This window comes from Solea solea, chromosome 20 (genome assembly GCF_958295425.1).
Source record: "Solea solea chromosome 20, fSolSol10.1, whole genome shotgun sequence".
NCBI classification, from domain to species: Eukaryota; Metazoa; Chordata; class Actinopteri; order Pleuronectiformes; family Soleidae; genus Solea; species Solea solea.
Window position 1 is genome coordinate 21,024,204 of NC_081153.1, and position 16,200 is coordinate 21,040,403.

At 39.3% G+C, this 16,200-nt stretch overlaps 1 protein-coding gene across 1 annotated transcript in view; it reads right to left on the reverse strand.

Moving 5' to 3' along the window:
• Window positions 1–16,200, reverse strand: part of LOC131447169 (exostosin-1c) — a 103,371-nt gene that overhangs the window by 46,356 nt on the left and 40,815 nt on the right. The gene's annotated exons all lie outside the window — the stretch shown is intronic.

The following is a 16,200-nucleotide window of genomic DNA, read 5'->3' on the forward strand; positions in this document are numbered from 1 at the left end:
TGGGTCAAAAAAGTCATAGTATAGTATGTCGTCCAAAATGAGACAAAAAAGTCATAATATAGTATGTCGTCCAAAATGGGTCAAAAAAGTCATAGTATAGTATGTCGTCCAAAATGAGACAAAAAAGTCATAGTATAGTATGTCGTCCAAAATGGGTCAAAAAAGTCAAAGTATAGTATGACGTCCAAAATCGGTCAAAAAAGTCATAGTATAGTATGACATCCAAAATCGGTCAAAAAAGGCATAGTATAGTATGTCGTCCAAAATCGGCCAAAAAAGTCATAGTATAGTAAGTTGTCCAAAATCGGCCAAAAAAGTCATAGTATAGTATGTCGTCCGAAATGAGACAAAAAAGTCATAGTATAGTATGTTGTCCAAAATGAGACAAAAAGTCATAGTATAGTATGTCGTCCAAAATCGGTCAAAAAAGGCATAGTATAGTATGTCGTCCAAAATCGGTCAAAAAAGTCAAAGTATAGTATGTCGTCAAAAAATGGCCAAAAAAGTCATAGTATAGTATGTCGTCCAAAATTGGTCAAAAAAGGCATAGTATAGTATGACGTCCAAAATCGGTCAAAAAAGTCATAGTATAGTATGTCGTCCAAAATGGGTCAAAAAAGTCATAGTATAGTATGTCGTCAAAAATGAGACAAAAAAGTCATAGTATAGTATGACGTCCAAAATCGGTCAAAAAAGTCATAGTATAGTATGTCATCCAAAATCTGTTAAAAAAGTCATAGTACAGTACGTCGTCCAAAATCGGTCAAAAAAGTCATAGTATAGTATGTCGTCCAAAATCGGTCAAAAAAGGCATAGTATAGTATGTCGTCCAAAATCGGCCAAAAAAGTCATAGTATAGTAAGTCGTCCAAAATCGGCCAAAAAAGTCATAGTATAGTATGTCGTCCGAAATGAGACAAAAAAGTCATAGTATAGTATGTCGTCAAAAAATGGCCAAAAAAGTCATAGTATAGTATGTCGTCAAAAAATGGCCAAAAAAGTCATAGTATAGTATGTCGTCCAAAATTGGTCAAAAAAGGCATAGTATAGTAAGTCGTCCGAAATCGGCCAAAAAAGTCATAGTATAGTATGTCGTCCAAAATCGGCCAAAAAAGTCATAGTATAGTATGTCGTCCAAAATGAGACAAAAAAGTCATAGTTTAGTATGTTGTCCAAAATGAGACAAAAAAGTCATAGTATAGTATGTCGTCCAAATAAGTCAAAAAAGTCATAGTATAGTATGTCGTCAAAAATCAGAGAAAAAAGTCATAATATAGTATGTCGTCCAAAATCTTTAAAAAAAGTCATAGTATAGTATGTCGTCCAAAATCGGTCAAAAAAGTCATAGTATAGTATGTCGTCCAAAATCACTCAAAAAAAGTCATAGTATAGTATGTCGTCCAAAATCACTCAAAAAAAGTCATAGTATAGTAAGTCGTCCAAAATGGGACAAAAAAGTCATAGTATAGTAAGTCGTCCAAAATCAGTCAAAAAAGTCATAGTATAGTATGTCGTCCAAAATCACTCAAAAGAAGTCATAGTATAGTATGTCGTCCAAAATCACTCAAAAGAAGTCATAGTATAGTATGTCATCCAAAATATGTCAAAAAAGGCATAGTATTGTATGTTGTCCAAAATGAGACAAAAAAGTCATAGTATAGTATGTCGTCCAAAATCGGTCAAAAAAGTCATAGTTTAGTATGTCGTCCAAAATGAGACAAAAAAGTCATAGTATAGTATGTCGTCCAAAATCGGTCAGAAAAATCATAGTATAGTATGTCGTCCAAAATCTGTCAAAAAAGTCATAGTATAGTATGTCGTCCAAAATCTGTCAAAAAAGTCATAGTATAGTATGTCGTCCAAAATCGGTCAAAAAAGGCATAGTATAGTAAGTCGGCCAAAATCGGCCAAAAAGTCATAGTATAGTATGACGTCCAAAATCGGTCAAAAAAGTCATAGTATAGTATGTCATCCAAAATCTGTTAAAAAAGTCATAGTACAGTACGTCGTCCAAAATCGGTCAAAAAAGTCATAGTATAGTATGTCGTCCAAAATCGGTCAAAAAAGGCATAGTATAGTATGTCGTCCAAAATCGGCCAAAAAAGTCATAGTATAGTAAGTCGTCCAAAATCGGCCAAAAAAGTCATAGTATAGTATGTCGTCCGAAATGAGACAAAAAAGTCATAGTATAGTATGTCGTCAAAAAATGGCCAAAAAAGTCATAGTATAGTATGTCGTCAAAAAATGGCCAAAAAAGTCATAGTATAGTATGTCGTCCAAAATTGGTCAAAAAAGGCATAGTATAGTAAGTCGTCCGAAATCGGCCAAAAAAGTCATAGTATAGTATGTCGTCCAAAATCGGCCAAAAAAGTCATAGTATAGTATGTCGTCCAAAATGAGACAAAAAAGTCATAGTTTAGTATGTTGTCCAAAATGAGACAAAAAAGTCATAGTATAGTATGTCGTCCAAATAAGTCAAAAAAGTCATAGTATAGTATGTCGTCAAAAATCAGAGAAAAAAGTCATAATATAGTATGTCTTCAGAAAAGTCATAGTATAGTATGTCGTCCAAAATCTTTAAAAAAAGTCATAGTATAGTATGTCGTCCAAAATCGGTCAAAAAAGTCATAGTATAGTATGTCGTCCAAAATCACTCAAAAAAAGTCATAGTATAGTATGTCGTCCAAAATCACTCAAAAAAAGTCATAGTATAGTAAGTCGTCCAAAATGGGACAAAAAAGTCATAGTATAGTAAGTCGTCCAAAATCAGTCAAAAAAGTCATAGTATAGTATGTCGTCCAAAATCACTCAAAAGAAGTCATAGTATAGTATGTCATCCAAAATATGTCAAAAAAGGCATAGTATTGTATGTTGTCCAAAATGAGACAAAAAAGTCATAGTATAGTATGTCGTCAAAAATGAGACAAAAAAGTCATAGTATAGTATGTCATCCAAAATCGGCCAAAAAAGGCATAGTATAGTATGTCGTCCAAAATCGGCCAAAAAAGTCATAGTATAGTATGTCGTCCAAAATCGGTCAAAAAAGTCATAGTTTAGTATGTCGTCCAAAATGAGACAAAAAAGTCATAGTATAGTATGTCGTCCAAAATCGGTCAGAAAAATCATAGTATAGTATGTCGTCCAAAATCTGTCAAAAAAGTCATAGTATAGTATGTCGTCCAAAATCTGTCAAAAAAGTCATAGTATAGTATGTCGTCCAAAATCGGTCAAAAAAGGCATAGTATAGTAAGTCGGCCAAAATCGGCCAAAAAGTCATAGTATAGTATGACGTCCAAAATCGGTCAAAAAAGTCATAGTATAGTATGTCATCCAAAATCTGTTAAAAAAGTCATAGTATAGTACGTCGTCCAATATCGGCCAAAAAAGTCATAGTATAGTATGTCGTCCGAAATGGGTCAGAAAAATCATAGTATAGTATGTTGTCCAAAATGAGACAAAAAAGTCATAGTATAGTATGTCATCCAAAATATGTCAAAAAAGGCATAGTATTGTATGTCGTCCAAAATGAGACAAAAAAGTCATAGTATAGTATGTCGTCAAAAATGAGACAAAAAAGTCATAGTATAGTATGTCGTCCGAAATGGGTCAAAAAAATCATAGTATAGTATGTTGTCCAAAATGAGACAAAAAAGTCATAGTATAGTATGTCATCCAAAATATGTCAAAAAAGGCATAGTATTGTATGTCGTCCAAAATGAGACAAAAAAGTCATAGTATAGTATGTCGTCAAAAATGAGACAAAAAAGTCATAGTATAGTATGACGTCCAAAATCGGTCAAAAAAGGCATAGTATAGTATGTCGTCCAAAATCGGTCAAAAAAGTCATAGTATAGTATGTCGTCTAAAATCGGTCAAAAAAGGCATAGTATAGTATGTCGTCCAAAATCTGTCAAAAAAGGCATAGTATAGTATGTCGTCCAAAATCTGTCAAAAAAGGCATAGTATAGTATGTCGTCCAAAATCGGTCAAAAAAGGCATAGTATAGTATGTCGTCCAAAATCGGTCAAAAAAGTCATAGTATAGTATGTCGTCCGAAATGGGTCAGAAAAATCATAGTATAGTATGTTGTCCAAAATGAGACAAAAAAGTCATAGTATAGTATGTCATCCAAAATATGTCAAAAAAGGCATAGTATTGTATGTCGTCCAAAATGAGACAAAAAAGTCATAGTATAGTATGTCGTCAAAAATGAGACAAAAAAGTCATAGTATAGTATGACGTCCAAAATCGGTCAAAAAAGGCATAGTATAGTATGTCGTCCAAAATCGGTCAAAAAAGTCATAGTATAGTATGTCGTCTAAAATCGGTCAAAAAAGGCATAGTATAGTATGTCGTCCAAAATCTGTCAAAAAAGGCATAGTATAGTATGTCGTCCAAAATCTGTCAAAAAAGGCATAGTATAGTATGTCGTCCAAAATCGGTCAAAAAAGGCATAGTATAGTATGTCGTCCAAAATCGGTCAAAAAAGGTATAGTATAGTATGTCGTCCAAAATCTGTCAAAAAAGTCATAGTATAGTATGTCATCCAAAATCGGTCAAAAATGGCATAGTATAGTATGTCGTCCAAAATCAGCCAAAAAAGTCATAGTATAGTATGTCGTCCGAAATGAGACAAAAAAGTCATAGTTTAGTATGTTGTCCAAAATGAGACAAAAAAGTCATAGTATAGTATGTCGTCCAAAATCGGTCAGAAAAGTCATAGTATAGTATGTCGTCCAAAATCTGTCAAAAAAGTCATAGTATAGTATGTCGTCCAAAATCTGTCAAAAAAGTCATAGTATAGTATGTCGTCCAAAATCTGTCAAAAAAGTCATAGTATAGTATGACGTCCAAAATCGGTCAAAAAAGTCATAGTATAGTATGTTGTCCAAAACGAGACAAAAAAGTCACAATATTCCCAATCAAACTGCATGTATGGGGGTTTTCTCAAAACTGTGGGAGGTGTTACGCGGCAAACTTTGGGAGGAAGAGGAATATCAAGAAGAAGCGGAATAAACGTGTAGGATTACAATAGATGTTTGCGCTGCAAGGCATACTAATCAGAACTCTAGGGAGATCTGATTAGTATGCCTTTTAGCAGCAGCCACTAATAAACTCACATGTTTTTACTTATTTGTAATCTTGAGTTTCTCTGATGCATTTTTGCTTGACTTGTCATAATCCAAAGAAACATGGAGTCACTGAAAACAGGTCAAATGTGTGATTTATTATAATGAACTACAAGTCCCCCCCCCCAAAAAAAAAAGACCTTCTGCCCTAAGCAATGCCACCTGTGCCACACACATAACACATGGAGGCTTCTGCTCTGCTTGTTCCAGTCACCTCCCCTTCAGCTTGGGGTCACCTTCTGCCACCTGACTGAATGTTTTTGCTCTGGGGTCCAGCTACAACCCTCGGCGTTGCTACAGAGGGATTTGTGTTAATTTAGTCTAATGATATATTTCCTACAATCACTGTCAGCATTGTGCCCGTCATCGAAAAACACCAAAGGCCATGTTCATGTAAGCTCCCTGTTGTGACACAATCACTCTGCCTTTGAAGCTCAGCACGGGCATGTTGTCTCGTCGAGGACAGCTAAAGGTCAGCTCCCAGGACGTACGCTGAGCCTGGTGGTAATACGACCATATGCTCTCATTTCCACTGTATGGATGACTAAGAATAGAAACTAAACATGGTTTTCGTTCTTTCCACAGAAATCATCTGTACTGTGCACCATCTCGCAACCAAATTAAGTTCTTTTTGTTTACCTTCGTACAAAAACATCAATTTTCTTTGTTTTTAAATTGAGACATGGTTAAAAAATAATCTTGTAAATAACCTCGCAGTGGTTACATGTGCTTTCTGTATGTGCACAATGTGATACTTTGTTCAAGGTCGCAGCAACCTTGAACTTGTGTTTAATAGTGTAACGAGTGTAATGCATGGATGATTGGATGCAAAAAGAAAGCATAAACTTTTTTATTTTAAAATTTGTAGGGGGCGCTGTGGATTAATTTTTGCCATGCACAGTCCGGGGGCCCACATCAGACTTGACAGGGTGCTACTGTTGACGAGTGGGGATTTGAGCATCAGTTGGCCGTCAGGACCATTTTCCCCAAATTGGCACTTTTGCAATGGGAACACCGTTTCTCCAAAAGCGTAGAGATATTTTAACATTGTGTTTTTAGTGTTTTCATCAATGTTGTTGTTGGATCAGATTACCTCCTGAGACCACAGCGCATGAAAATATGGTACTTCCTGTTGCCACTAGGTGGCACTCCATTCAAAATTTATTATTCCGCTTCCTCCCACAGTCCAATAACATGCAATATGGGGATTAGGTAAACTGGTCACTTTAAATTAACCATAGGTGTGAATGTGAGAGTGAATGGTTTGTTTGTCTCTATGTGTTTGGCTCTGCGATCGACTGGCGAACTGTCCAGGGTGTGACCCCACCTATCGCCCTATGGCTCACGGGGGAAGGAGGATAAAGCAGTAGATAATGGATGGATGGCTGAGTTGTGAAATAGCCACATACAGTAGTTGTAAAATGAATGGTATTTCCCACTCGCAGTTCAATGCAAAATTAGCTGCTGAGAACAACAACCAAAGATTCCACAGAGTAATAATTTGCTGGCCACAGTTTCTCTCTCTTACAACACGCTCTGCCACTGCAGCTCAGGGAAAGTCACACAGCTTGACTACTTTTTTGGCAATTCATGGGCTGCCAAAAACAAGTCTCTGCACATCTATAATTACCTTGAAAAAATATTTTCTCATTACACTTGTTAACATGTGCAGCAGCAGAAGAACCGTTAAACAAACACCTGTGCTGTTACTGCTGGGGTTTACAGATAATGACTTGGCACTGATTAGCTGATACAAAGGTGAAGTGAATCCTTTTGAAATCAAGAACAGAACCGATTTGGATTCAGTTCCATAGAAAAATCTGTGGACACAGAAATGTACTCAATGACTGTAAAGGTGCAGAACAGAAATACTAATTATATTACTGCAGGATCATTTGTGTTTATTCATTCTTTAAAAGGTGCAAGTATGATTCCGACCACTTCATTAGGTACACAGGATCTACTTCAAGGTTCCTCATATTTTGGATTTAAAGATGTTTTCTGCATACCTTGGGTGTAACCAGTGGTTATTGATGCTATCATTTCAAACCACACCACTGACCACTTAATGCATTGCTTCCTACTTTTGTTTCTTGGTATTTCTCCACATGGGGACCTCCATTGTTTTACTGTTATCTCTATACCATTAAGTCGCAAATGCTCCAGCTAAGCGTTCCCAAAAAAAACAATTTTCTGTCATTTTTTCCTTTGGTACTTCATTAAATTAATGATTTTAGTGAATGACCTGGGTCACACAATCCCACACTTGCTTGCAAATACACACTTTCAGGACCAGAGTGATGCTTAAGGCAAGCATGGACACTTCAGGACACACTCACACGCAACCTCTGGCGTCCTTATGGGCCGTGCCGGGCTCAGACTGTGCAGCTCTCAGTGCAGTGAGATAGGAGACAGTGGGCGCAGTGTGGAGGAACTGGCCTCTCTCCAGACACTCTCCAGAACATTCCATTGAGAGATTGCTGCCTGGCAGACTGGGTGGTTGCTGGTAAACAAGCTAAACAACAAACAACATCACCAGCTCCATATAATTCCTACCAAGAGAGATGGGGGGGGTAAAAAACACTCAAAATGAAGATGAACCCATGCAATGTTGTTCCTGTGAGGGCCCGACGAGAGCTGCTCTGCTGTTGTTAGAACACCTTTACAGTGGTAAGGGCTTGTTTTACGCACACATTGAAATGAATGTGATTGTAGCTGCAACAATACAGGAAAATACAAATACAACGATCAGTGTTTTCCACAGGCGCCAGCTGTCGACCACACAGCATCTGACATCTTTCCAGTTGGTTTCTTCTTTAACAGTGAGTGTTGTTTTTTAATTTTTTTTAATTCATTCCTGCAGATCTGTTTGATAATTCGATAATCAAGCAGCAGGGGTGAAATGAGGTTTTGTAACACGGAAACTGCTCACAGCAGTTTGCAATTGTGGCAGCCTTTGCGAAACAAATACAGGTTCACGCAGCATTAAATGCATCTAACGAGCTTAACGGCGCACAAGATAATTTGTTCAATTCCGAAAAGAATCTTCTATCTAAAGAACTGATGGCCTGTTTTATGTCGCGTAGATTTTCTCCGAATCCCCAAACATTGAAATAATCGGTGAACCGAACCCTGCGAGGCTAAGACTAGGCCCCTTTTTCTTTCTTTCTTTCTTTAGCTTACCTTTGCATAGCTCACTGTTGTGACTGATGGGGGGAAAACACACATCAATAATGTCATTATGTGCTGAGAGAGCAAAGAGTGGGTGGAGACTGCTCACGTTTGTTTCAACCTGTAGAAATAATGTGTCTAAATATGTCACAAGTGTGTAAAAGACGCTGTTTAGACCTGGTGTGAACGTCCGTCCTGAGATTCATATTCCCAAAACTCAAAATGACAATATCCTAAAATGTCATGAAGTATATGAACTTAGAAGAACACATTAACAGTGTGATTGACATTAATAAGTAAACATGAGACAAGAGGGTCTCCTGGACACATGACAGTCAGACCATACGCTTTACAATATGCATCCTGTAGGACAGGAAGCTTGAAGGTCTGTCCTGGATATGGTGTGTTAGGAAGTATAGATGTCTCTTGTTTGACTAAATGGTGATATTGTCCAAACCTTATAGATCATGGGACAGTATGGTATATCCGGATCCGACTTGTTTTTCAAGTACGTTGCACCATGGAAACAGGAGAAAGGCGGGTGTCGGAACATGTGATGCCTACAATGAAAATACTAGATAATCTATAGAAGGTTAGTTTTGCTTTTCTGCTGCTGCAGAGCTTGGTCTGATGCCTGACTTGTAACCAAATAAAATCCCTTTGTTTTTGTACGAGTCCTGTGTCAGAGGGGTTTCTCTCTGCATCATCAACTCATCCTATGAACCTATCGTTCATAAGAAGAAGGAAGCCAGACTAAAACAACAGTCATGGACGAGCAAAGAACTTTTTGCTCTTGGTCAAATGTTAAAACGATGAGAACAGTTTCGCCGCAGACAAAGAAACAGGTACTTTGTGCTTGTAAGCGACTCTCGCTCGCCGTATCATTTTCCCGAGACACGGTGGCGACAGGACAACATCGTCATCATCACACGGTCGAAATGAAGAGCGCGAGTCGCCACGGCAACAGACGACTCTCTGCAAAAAAACCCACAAAGATCAAACATCGGCTGAAAGTTGAGAGCAGTTATATCTAACTTTTATTGATTCACCAAGCGTGTGATCACGTTTCTCTGATGTCTACTGTGTATTTCTCTGCTTCTTTTTCTCCTCCCTTGTTCAATGTAGATGTTTGTACTGTATCTATTTGTGTGTGTATAGGCTACATCTGTGCATGTGTGTGTGTACGTGTTGTGGTGGTGTGTTGCAGGCTATAAAAGTTTCACATGAATTCATAATGACTTGATAATAATTGATGAGTAAAAACATGGGCAACAACAGGAGGCTACACAGAATCACTGTACCCCACTGAGTTTGATGTCGTTAATATAAGGCCTGTGTGTGTGTGTGTGTGTGTGTGTATATACCTGTGCAGGTACTCCCACTCAGCATGACGCCTCTATCCCCTACTACAAGCACACAATCACACACACACTCACATTCTCTCGCTGCAATTAACACATTTACACATCCCCGCTTGTCATCGCTGTCACCACCAAAATATCTGTCCCAGCGAGAACACACACACACACTAATGACAGTCGTGAAATGTGCGGCTGCTTGTTTTGACACTCGAAAAAGTGAAACTGTCGTGGAGGATTCAGACAACATTTCTTTAAATGAATTTCAGTTTTGGTGATGAACAGGATTTCATCATTATCACCTTAAATGTTAAAATACAGCGGAGTAAATAGGTCGAGCAAAGTCAGCTACAGACGTTTCACAGGAGGCAGATTTATTCCCAATAAGACCGTTTGCTCGCTCATCATCCTCCTCTTCCTCACATATACACTGGTATAGTGACATTAGATTAAGATGGAGCGAGAGATGAGGTGACTCCTCGCGCACATACCACAGTTTGAGAAACGTTGGTGTAGACAACCAATAAGCAACTTCGGGAAAACAGTCAAACATAGAGTTGATTTGGGGGTTTCGTTTGGACGAAGACCGAATCAGTTCAGTTTCCGTGTGGATACGGCCTCAGAAAAAGCCTTTTATTTGAATTCACACATTTCTCCCAGTGTTGCAGAGTATTTTTAACTTTTAAAAAGTCACATTAAGTTGGAAACAGTGGTTTTGTGTTTCCTACCACCTCACAATAGGGTACATATCACAGTACGGAGGCTGTGACACAACACACACTGAGAGAATATTCACATGCAGAGTGTGTTCACAGAGATTAGTTATGCTTACTTGTCTCTTTCTTACAGGGAAATAAAAAACTTGCTTGTGTCGAATCCATCTGTCAATTTTGATAAAAGCAGCTTAAAAGTTTGGTGGTCTGGGCCCCAAACTGAATTTTGAATTGTTTGCTTCTCATAACAGTGAAGGTAAACATATCTGCATGAGTGAAACAGATTGAGAGCAGCTCACATTCCCTAGGAAATATAACTTCAACACCACACACTCTCTCTGCGATCACACACACACACACTTACTTTCACCCCTTTTAAATATCTGTCACTCATTTTTTAATTTTCAGCACTGGAAAAAGGCCACACGTGTGTGTGTGTGTGTGTGTGCGTGTGTGTGCGTGTGTGTGTGTGCGTGTGTGTGTGAGACTCACACACAAAAAGAGGCGTTAAGTTAATTAGACGTGGAGCCGCAAAGAGAGCATGTTCCTGCTGTGACACAGTCATCTTACTCTGTCCCTCGAGGGGGAAAGACGGGTTTGGAGTGTGTTTGCTTGTATTAATATACATACAAATACACCCACACATGAGCATATACTGTATATATATATATATATACATCTGAACACACACACACACACACACACACACATGCACGCAGAGGCAGCAGATGTAAATGAAACATAAATACAGACAAACACAGGGAGAACAAACAGTGGGATTGGATGTCTCGGCCCATGCTCACTGTTGTGAAACAGCGTAAATTATAGTAACAAAGTCCAATCACCCTCAGGGTTTAAAAAATAAATAAGAGAAATAGTACAAACATTTTTCATGTGACTTTCTCCTCCTAAGTTTGGTGAAAAGGAGGAATGTTCAGATGTAACCAACTTCCTGGTTGTATCCAAACACACACACACACACACACATACACACACACACCAATAGCTCCTTCAGAAGTGCCATATCATGATCTTCTTCTTCTTCTTTTTTTTTTTACCCTCTGCTTTCCCCAGCTGAGTGCAGCCTGCTGTGTTTTTGAATCCACTGCAGCTTCTTTGCATCCACATACGTCAAATTCAAAGAGGATGACAGAGGGAAAAAAGTTGGTTTGAGGTTCATTTCAAAGATTCCTGCTTCCACCCCAGTGCGGTGGAAACGAATGGATTTTCCCTTTATGCTGCACAAAGCATTGAAATACTATTTATTTTTTTCTAAAAACTCCACAGCGATATATCTTTGTAGAAGTGATACTGTTATTTCTTTTCAGGATAACTCACAGTCCTCACTGTAATCAGTTTATCTTGAAACACATTAGACTTGGGGAACTATTTTTATTAACTTATTAACTGACTTAATTAAACTGTAAATTAAAAAAAAAAAAGAATGTGGATATGACAGAAAACGTGGCGTTTCTGCGAGGAGTTTGCATGTTCTCAGTGTGTGTGTGGGATTTGTCCGGGTTTCCTCCCACAGTCGAAAAATATGCAATATTGGGATTATGTGCTAATCTGTGACCCCTGCCTATTGCCCTATGTCAGCTACCATGACCTTCATGTGGAGGATACAGCGGTGGATGACTGAAAATGTACTTTACGTAGGTTTTTATCCTCAAGTCGACTCTTGGTCAACTCAAGCAAAAGATCAACATTGTGATATTAGAATTGAAGCTGAGATGAGAAACAGCCTCAGAAACGGAAAAGTGACCTCGGAATGTTGCTTTATGTAACCAACAGTGGGTATCTACATATGGTGAGACATGTGAAGAGACAATACTCAGGATCTGTGGAACACTGCAAATACTGTCCAAACATCAGTTAATTAATAGCACCTAATAAATGACACCCAGACTTTTATTTTGAAATAGTCACAGGAAATGAAATGTATCAGTGTGGTTACATGTCACATTTTGCAGGTATTTTTACAGCAGTGTTTTACTTTTTAAATGCACGTGTTGCGCATGTTGCATACAAATGTGGCTTTAAAGACTATTATTTCTTTAAAACCTTGTCTTTGTGACCCTTTGTGGAGACGCAAACACAACACAACTTGCGTTCTCACTGTGTGAAGCTCATTCATTAGTGCTTTCCTCCCGTCTTCTAAAAGTGGACGTGTAAAGTTTGCATTAAAAAACAAAATTTCTCCTTCTTCTTTTCCCCAGTCCTCATTAATTTTACAACACTTTCTTCAGCACAGCCTCGGGAGCACAACTTCCAATCACTATTTATCTGCCGGCATAAACAACAAACAAACCAATACATTACTCAGGTTTTAGTAATGATCTAGTGCAGTCATTTGTAAGAGTAATATTCTGTATTAGGGAGCAGTTTTTCTTTGTTTCAGTTGGACTGAAGTTGGCTTCAGGCTGGGTGCTACAGCCTGGTTAGTTTGTGGCCTTTTATTGGAATATGCTGACAACGGGGAAAAACAGAGACGCCGGCCTCATATGTTAAATACTGCAGGCATTTGACACGTCTATAACAAAGAGAATACACTGGATACATGGAAGGCACATCTATCAACAAGCTGACTGAAGACACAAATGCATTTCTCACTGAAAACAATGAAAAGTGGTTGATGTAACTGCAGTGTATAAATATTATGCCAAAGACAGTTGCCATCTGCTGTCGAGACACAGTTTCTGCTGATAAATCCCTCTCTGCCTTTTTAATCTCTGTCTCCTACACGCCTAAAACTTTCCACCATTGTGAAACTGTGGATTTTTTTCCCTCATTTAACTGAACTGAATATATCCATGTCTGCACTGCTGTGTTTGTTTGCTACTCAGAAAGAAAGGGAACAATGAGAGGGGACAAATGTTTGTCTTGTCCTTGAGTGAGGAGAAGAAAATGTTAGGGGTGGGGGGGGGGAGCGGTGGCTCAGGAGGGAGATGTCCAAATGTTTGTTTATGCCTAATTGGGCCACAGATGAGCCAGCGGCCAACTCGGATAGCAGTCTAGAAGGAGGAGAGCCACGCGGCACGGGGGGGCAGGAGAGATGGAGAGTAGGTAATGTGGAGGAGAAACCAGGAGCAGTGATGGGGTTTTAAAATGAGAATAGATAGAGGAAAGCAGTGGAGGGGGAAGCTTGTGAGGGTGTTTTGGCTGTGAGGAGAGAATATCAAGGACATAAGTGAGAGAGAGAAGCAGTGTGAGCAACTGAGGAGCAGCAGTGGGACCTCGGGGGGGAAAGTGATACCCAGTAATTAAACAACAAGACTTATGCAGCATGTGTGGCTGCACTACAAGAGTTTCTCCTCCTGCTCCCTGCTGAGCACAGGCACATCGACACATTGCATCTAATTAGAACAACATATTGTAGCTACCATTCTCAATGAACTTGCCTAGTGGGCTCGTGGAGGTGCAAGCAGTAAGTGTGCAAGCATACATAAAAGGGCATATCCAACAAATATGCAAATGTGAAGCTGTGACTTGCCCAGAGCTACAGGACTACAACAACTGCTAAGATCAAAGTTTTATGGGGTTCTTTTTAAAGCATGAAATAACCTTGTTTACACTGAGCTGCTGCAGATAAAGTTTGCAATGGAAACACAAAGGCAACACTCGTCGCTGTGTACAGTAAATACAGGTTATGAGAAACTTCTGCTTCTCCTGTGACTTCTGTGGCATGAACAGAACAGAAACACATCCCTCACAGGCCGTGTGAGCAAACTACTGGTTTACCGAAATAAAAAAAGGGACTGAGTATGATTCTGGAGAGGGTGGACTTACCTCCCACTTCCAATAGTGGTGTGACCGAGAGAAGTAGATGAAAATGACTCTGTACTGTGCCTACAACAAAAGTGCTTGTTGTACATTTCTAGGAACGATGGCTATCTAGTAATGGCGTCAACAACTGAATCGAAAGACAGCTGCTGTGTATATACATGTTGGAAGTTTACAAACGCTGCTAGACGTCACTTCTCTGTTGTCATTATGTTAAGCCCGACTCTAGCACGCCAGTGATTGGTTCCCTTATTGAGGAGATTCTGGAGCTATGAAACCCATATCAGCAAAGTCCCCTCAGTACGACTAAACTAGGTTGATACCTGCTTGACGTCAATGCTGCGCTTCACCAACTGTTCACAGTGTATCTACATCACTTGTCGATACAGTACGTACATTTTACTACAGAAGCAACTTAATGACGTCTGTAGTTGTTGGCAGGGAGAAATGTATGTATGTGTCATCATGGATATCTGAATTGGTTATCGGCCCAAGCACTCTCATCAGCATATTGACAAAAAGTCCAATATCCTGAGTTGCCACCATTCCATTCCTGTGTGAAGCAATTACTCTCTGTCAATCAATCAACACACTACAGTGCGTCTAGCTCCGCCCCTTTAGGTGGCCGGCCTGGATTAGGAGAAGGAGAAGGGTAAGGATCAATTATTTTGGCACCCTGGAATACTTGCACCAAGGATGGGATTATGGCATGAGGCAGAAACCTGTAACAGCAATACAACACTGGTCCAAGGAAAAGAAGGAGCAGGAAAAAAGGGAAAGTAGCATAAAGAATAACTGTGGATGACCTGGAGACAAGAAACCCATTAAAATGAATGACTGTTTTGAGTTATATCTTATCCCACTTCTCACAAGTGTTATCCTGACTGCACTTGTTTTGGAAACCAACTTCTCCGTGGTTCCACCCTGAAGAATATCATCGTCACCAGTCACTCACAACTGCAAAAGACACGGCAACAAAGTCCGTGCAGGAGTGTGAACTCAGCATTCCTCCTAATCAATGAATATTAGGACTGTTACTAAAGAAATGTAAAATTGTTCACTCTCTCCACCTGGCAATGCATAAAACACCTTTGTGTCTACGTCTGGTCTCATCTCCACCAGTGTGTGATAATGGCAGGAAGTGCTTGAGGGTTTATATTACGCTGCTGCTTGCAATACATTTTCATGTCTGCTTCAGTAATGGCTTTAAACAACATTTCTATTATTCTTATCTACCTTTGTATCATTGTGCTGTTTTTACCCTTTAAAGTGGAAACCATTTTGCACAGGAGATCGTTTTGCAGAAGCTGCAGATGAATTCATCGTGTAGCAAAGCATTCATCTTCAAGAAAGAGGCAAATCTGAGAGAAACCGAAAACCTTAGAGGAATAAAAATCCTCATGTCAACTTATCTTGTCGCTGAGAGCGATGTGAAGTGTAGAAACGGGAATTTTGTATTTGGATTACAGGTGACGTGGAGACTAAAAGAGGCTAAAGACAGAGTAGGGGATGAATCTGTTGAAGACTATGGAGACATAACTGCTGACATCACTTTCTGTCCTCATCCTTCTTCGCCGCCTTGTAAGAGAAATTCATTACATTCCTCCCCAGCTGTCCATCAACCAGTCATGCTGTTTTTTTATTTAACACGTTAGCATAAAAAAAATTCAATCTCCTGTGTTGGGGGGGCTGGTGTCTGCTGGCTGTTGAAGCGGGATGAGGCCGGGTATTTGATGTCTGGATGGAGTGGGGCGGACTGGGTTGAGGTTTCTGCAAAGGGACCCTAAAGCTCTTGGGAAAAAGTACAGACAGCAGTGGGAGATTGAAGTCACTCCAGCTCCCGCCTCAGAAGCTGACAGCTGAGAGATTAGTGGTTAATTAAGTCAGATGACTTGACTGTCATGCAGGGAACAACCCTCCAGCAAATCAAGGTTTTGTGTGGTCGGAAAAACAAGAGAGGAGCTTGATGGAAGGAACTAGACTTCAGCTGAAAGCAGCATGAAGTCTCCCCAGCTTCACACACTTCTGGAAAAGCTAGATAAGGAAC